Source organism: Ambystoma mexicanum, chromosome 7p (assembly GCF_040938575.1).
Source record: "Ambystoma mexicanum isolate Mex_15411 chromosome 7p, UKY_AmexF1_1, whole genome shotgun sequence".
NCBI lineage: Eukaryota > Metazoa > Chordata > Amphibia > Caudata > Ambystomatidae > Ambystoma > Ambystoma mexicanum.
The window spans coordinates 23,434,643-23,441,159 of NC_090939.1; the positions used below are offsets into that span (position 1 = coordinate 23,434,643).

Here is a 6,517-nt window from a genome sequence, read left to right on the forward strand (position 1 = left end):
TCAGCCTTTCATCCTTGCAAGGTTGATAAATGAGTACCAACTCCGGTTGGGTGATACTGTATGTCTATGTGTTCTATGTAAAGCTCTTTGGCGTAAGCCCTATATGAATAACACATCATTCGATCCTAGGGGTCATCAACGGGGGGACATTAAGTTAAGATGATCATCACTTCCCACATATGCAGAATTTTTAAGGCTTTTTTGCGTTAAATCTGATCACCTTAGCTACATTTTTTAAAATGAAAATATATATATTATAGTACGGCCGTCGCTGCACTTTATTTGATAATGAAGATTCATAGGAAACCCACAAATGTCATTGCTAATAATATGTGACTTGCATGATGGATTTGGCTGATATTTTGCAAACAAAGGGGGGGGTGCTACATTTTTCCCATGGTGCTTTGCAGCAGAGGCCTTTCAGAAATGAAATTCTGCAATATTGTTTTTGCTGATGCGAGAGATGACCGCGGTTACAACCGGTGTAACTGGTTGTTTTCCGAAAATATTAAGGGGAAAAAAAGTCATGGAGGAGGAAAAGGGATGAAATGGCATCAGGATAGGGGTTGGGGGGAGGGGGAAAGAGGATACCATGTGAGATTGCAACCGCAACCCTCTACAGCACTTACAGACTTAGGGGTCAAGCTCTCGGCTTCCCTTTCTATGCTCCCTCAAGGAAGCACTGATTGTCAAGGAGTCCACTTTAAACTTCACACTATGCAGAAAGTTCTTCCTTTTCTCCTTTCGGGGCTCCGTCCTATGGCTGTGTCCGCGTTGGTTGCTGGTTCGCTTGATTATTGCAACTCCCTCTACTTGGCCCAGCCGGCTTACCTCTTGCGTCGTCAGCAGCTTTTGCAGAACTCGGCTGCCCGGGTCACCACGGGAGCCGCTTGCTACACCTCAGCCTTCGGCATTCTCCAATTGCTTCACTGGTTACCTGTGGCCAGTCAGGTCGAATTTAAGGCGCTGTGTATTGTGCACTTTGCCTTTTACAAAACTGGCCCAGAGCATCTGCAGGAGAAATTCTCTTGTTATGTCCCGCCAACACGGCTTGTATTACTGTGCCACGTGTTAGGCGTGTTCGCATCGGGGGGCGCTCTTTCTCTATGGCAGCATCCCTGCTGTGAAACCCTCTTCCCTTGTCTCTCCGTCTTACTGAGGATCACTTCCTTTTTCGGCATGCCAATAAAACCTGGCTGTTCGCTACCTAAACCCTTGGCGCACTTTTGTGTTTTCGCTTGTCGGCCTGTGCTTTTTGCCTCAGCACCATGATGTCCCTCAGGGGGTGAAGTTTTGCGCTTTATAAGTGTTCATAACATAACAAATCAGAGTTGGGGGGGCTGGGGACCAAGTTCAAAGCTCGAACATTTTCACATTAATGCGGTTATTGCGCAGGATAACCCTGGTTACAATAGAAAATGTGAGCAGGAATAAAAGTGTGACACACTGAACAGTGAGTGTTGGGGTGATGGGAGTGGGAAAGGGACGGAAAAGGACTTGAGGGGTGTTAGACTGAATTATATGCAGTACCATTTGGGAACACCACACACAATTAAGACTACAAATGACAGTACAAGTTCACCTTTGGGACAGGCCTGTACTATACAGTAAAAGTGGTAGCGATGGCTGAGCAGCCAGACTTATCTCAAGAGCAAGTGAGCAGTATCAATAGTTACACAAAGGACAGCTATTACTGTGATTCAAACATACACTGACTCAAGGTTTCTGAGTAAAAGAATATACATTTATTTACACATCAGTTATATAATATTTCACTAAAGTAAAGCAGTTCAAAAATCACACTCGTAATACACCACACCACTCCCAATAGGTCCCAGACAAGTTAAGCTCACAAATGAAGTGGGAGCAAAATGGCACTCCAGAAATTTAAAAGGGAGGGAAAGACAAAGTTAGGCAGAAATTGAACAGCACCAACAGGTAAGTAAGCAGGGCAATCTAGAAAGAGCAACTCCAGTGATAGGATCAAATCAAATAGGCTTAGGCCAAAGTCAATAGGACAAAAGTCTTTTGCTCAAGATCACACAGCTCAGGGTCGTTCGCGGTTAAGTCTTTGCCAAGAGTTCCGGACGAAGTTGTTCGGCAGAAAAGTTAGTTTAAAGAGTAGAGAAGGACAAGCCCTCGGATTGCAGAAAGATTTCACACACTTTCACCGCAGCTGATCGAAACGACCGGATTTGCACAGTACCTTTAAATGGAGAAGAAGCTGTAGCTGAGGCGGACGTTCCTGGGAGTTCCTGCAGGCTCACGGTTCCTGAAGCGACTGTCGGACTGACACAAAGTAGGAAGACTGGAGGGTCCTGCGCTACCCAGGGAAGAAACCAGCAGCAGAGCAAAGCAACGAATAAAAGGTGCGTTCTTTAAAACTCAAGCAGGGTCCTACCATCCTGGCTATCCGGGCCACTGTAGCTCTGTACAGCGAATACGACCAGAGGAGGGAGTCCTGGCTTGTAGTTTGGGCGAACTGGTTGGTCCCACCAGCTCAGGGGAAGAAGATTCATGGAGGATCTTTTCTGTCGTTGGAGTTAGAGGATTCGGACCTGCAGCAGGGCTTCACCAGGCAGTTCAGTCATGGTAGGGGTCCTCTCCAGTCAGCTCCTCGTCGGTTCTTTCGTTCCAGTGGCGACTCCGCCTTTCCAGACCCAGAGACCTGCTTTTTATGCAGTTTTCCCCCATTCACACAGCCTAGCTGTCAATCACACAGCAGGGGGGCTGTCCCGCCGGGACAGTCACCACAGCCAATCAGTTCAGAGTGCGACATGGGTCTCCAAGGAGACCCTGTGCAGGGAGTCCTAAACCCCTCCCTCACATCCTGTCCTCCCCAGACATACGGGCGCCTAAGGAGGGCTTCTGCGTAGAAGCCTGCGAAAAAATGGCGAACAAAGGAACCAACCATGGTTTGGCGCGCAGAGTAAAACACAGAAAGACATTTTCAAAAAGAAATGGCGAATAAACCCAGCTGGAACCGAAATAAAACATATATGGTCTAGCGGGTTTAAGTTCGAGGCTTCCAAGATAGCCTAAAACAATACCAAGATTATTTAAGATAACCGCAGTAGGAAAAATAGGGTAGATACCACTACCACCAGCCAAGTCTTAATGGAAAGGGAGCAAAACAATGCTCCAAGAGAAACAGACAAAAAGGGATAAGTATTAACCCTTTCCAGTACTCTATGTAAAATAGGGTGTACTGGGTCTGTGGTTTTACAGAGGCTAATCAAGTTAATGGCAACTTTATATGTTCTGGGAGACAGTAGTCAGTCCCAGAAAATGGAGTCTGAGTTGGGAGGTCTAAAGGACAACCCTGTGTCACTGCACTGAAGGTGCTGTGTAACACACAGTAAAAAGATGATGCCTATGGAGTAGGTGAGGCTCCACAGTCTAAGAACACAAAAATGTTAAACACACACAGCAAAACACATGTAAGAGTGGGAAAAAAGGCTCACACTCTTACCAGGTGAAAAAAAGAAATCCAAGAAATCCAGCAAAGCTGCTGAGGGACTCAGTAGGTAAGGGAAATTAACCATTCTGGAGAATTCTCCCTAACAAGGGGGGTGAAGGGACCATGGCAAAAGGAGGGGGTACTTGGGGAGCACGTGGGAGGGCAGGGAATGGATTTGGATCTTGCACGCTTTTTACGGATAACTGTTGTTGTTTGCTGGTGTTTACAGATAACCGGGGTTATTTGTAGTGCATTGCTATTATCGGGAGTATACTAACCGCGGTTATGGGAAAAAAGTTTTAAAAGAGAGTTAACAATATTGGATTAATACATAAACAATGGAATTTAACAGCTACCGCGAGGTGGCAGTAATGGGTGTGGCCAAGGGTATGGCTACTGGGTTGCTTTGCAATATGGTAAGTGGCCTGGTAGTGTTTTAAAATATACAGTGGGCGGGGCCAAAGGCCTTGCAAGGCCCAAAAGACATGTATAGGGGCCACGGCTGAAGGCCGTGGCCACCTAGTGTTTCCAAAAGAAACATACTAGTGGAATATGCACAATGGAAACGGCCAAAGGCCGGGGCCACAGGCCATGGTTAGTGGCCCAATAGTGTTTCAAAATATACAGTTCGGCTGTGCTCAGTGGCCAGGGGGCTGTGTCCTCTGGCCGTGGCCGGTAGTGTGTTGGAGTACACAGTGGGTAGGGCTAAAGGCAATGCATTTGGGAAAAGGGCCTATTTTGAACCTTGAGGCAATCGTGGCAACTGAGAAGAATCCCCAGAGCCAACATGTCCGCATTTAGGCCCTGAAGGGACTACATTGTAAAAGAGAGCAACCCCCTCCCCCACACGCACCCAAACCCTGACCAGCACAGAGCCCCCGGCACCATAGCACCAAGCTACACATTAAACACGCTGCTGGCATGTGACACCCTGTGATAAGGAACTATAATAATACATATGTAAATGCAATATATCCCCCTCCTTATGCCTCTAGCTACCCCCCAAAACTCCCATCCCCATGTCCCATTATCATTCTCCTCCCTTTCTTGGGATTTGGAGAAGGAACTTTGTCCCCTGAGATATTCACGGGTTGTGGAGGCAATTTACCCCCCTCCAAATTGGGGGCTGGAGGGCCAAATGCAGTTCAATACAGTTGCCAGCGTTAGGCCATGAGGTGTATGTGCTTTACAATGGGGACAGCACACATCGTGCTCTATGGATGTAAATGTGTGATACTGGGATGAAGCGCATGCATACTCATCAACTTCCAGTGATTACCCCAACATGGTCCCATTACACAGCACACCCTGCACTGCCCATCACACAGCACAATCCTGCACAGCCATCACACAGCACACCCTGCACAGCCCATCACACTCCTGCACGGCCCGTCACACAGCACACTCCTGCACGGCCCGTCACACAGCACACTCCTGCACAGCCCATCACACAGCACAATCATGCACAGTCTATCACACAGCACACGCCTGCACAGTCTATAACACAGCACACTCCCGCACAGCCCATCACAGAGCACAATCAAGACAGTCTATAACACAGCACACCCTACACAGACTATCACACAGCACACCCCTGCACAGTCTATAACACAGCACACCCTGCACAGTCTATCACACAGCACACCACATCACACAGCACACCTGCACACCCCATCACACAGCACACCCTGCGCCGCCCATCACACAGCACAATCCTGCACAGCCCATCACACAGCACACCCTGCACAGCCCATCAGACTCCTGCCCGGCCCATCACACAGCACACTCCTGCACAGCCCATCACAGAGCACAATCAAGACAGTCTATAACACAGCACACCCTACACAGTCTATCACACAGCACACCCTACACAGTCTATCACACAGCACACCCCATCACACAGCACACCCTGCGCTGCCCATCACACAGCACAATCCTGCACAGCCCATCACACAGCACACCCTGCACAGCCCATCACACTCCTGCACGGCCCATCACACAGCACACTCCTGCACAGCCCATCACAGAGCACAATCAAGACAGTCTATAACACAGCACACCCTACACAGTCTATCACACAGCACACCCCTGCACAGTCTATAACACAGCACACAATGCACAGTCTATCACACAGCACACCACAGCACACCTGCACACCCCATCACACGGCACACCCTGCATAGCCCATCACATAGCACACTCCTGCACAGCCCATCACTCACCTGACCAGAAGCTGCTGGGCCTTTCCACTCTCGGATGGGATTTCCTGCAGCTGAAGGGAGAGTTTCTGGGGCTGTAACTGAGCAGGAGGAGGGGTGCAGACCCCAGACACACACTGCTGCTGCACCCAGGAACGATCGGCGATATGGCGACGGACACAGGCTCAAATAGGCAATGTACTGCACAAGTCCAGAGCCTGAGACACTGCCCCCTAGAGCATGAGACACTGCCCCCCAGGACATGAGACACTGCTCCCCAGGACACGCTCAGAGGCAGCACCACATCCTCAGAACCCCATTATTTAGAGCAAAAGCCCAGAGCATGAGACACTGCCCCCCAAGACACGCTCAGAGGCAGCACCACATCCCCTGACCCCCATTATTTACAGCAAAAGACCAGAGCGCGAGACACTGCCCCCCAGGAGATGGTCAGAGGCAGCACCACATCCTCAGAGCCCCAGTGTGGTGTGGGACCCTCCCTGGTGTGTTGCCCTTTGAAGGGAATGTGTCCCTCTCCTACGTATTGCTCTTTTAACATGGGCCATGACTGTGACTCCAGAAGAGGAATGACTGAGTCTGTGTCTCATTTATGTAGGCCTGTAGGCCTACATGTGGGGACACTGGCCTGTATGCCCTGATGCTGTGAGACCCTCGTGCCAGCACGGTGGCAGAGGTCCGCATGGTAGGGGCATAGCAAGCGCTGCTCCCACCCCCATGGTGCTGGTGTCACATAGCACCATGGGCCCTGCCGGATGACCAGGCCAGGCCCCAGTTCCCCACAGGCACTGGGCCTGTCGTGTGCTCATGGTTGCAGCACTATGGGGGCCTGACGGATGTA

The 6,517-nt window shown here is 49.7% G+C and overlaps 1 long non-coding RNA gene across 1 annotated transcript in view; it reads right to left on the reverse strand.

Moving 5' to 3' along the window:
• The window catches only part of LOC138525630 (uncharacterized), a 111,741-nt gene extending 105,883 nt beyond the window's left edge, over window positions 1-5,858 (reverse strand). The window contains exon 1 of the long non-coding RNA XR_011283395.1: window positions 5,683-5,858. This is a non-coding gene — a long non-coding RNA (uncharacterized lncRNA). The remainder of the gene's footprint in view (window positions 1-5,682) is intronic.
• Window positions 5,859-6,517: the final 659 nt, after the last annotated feature.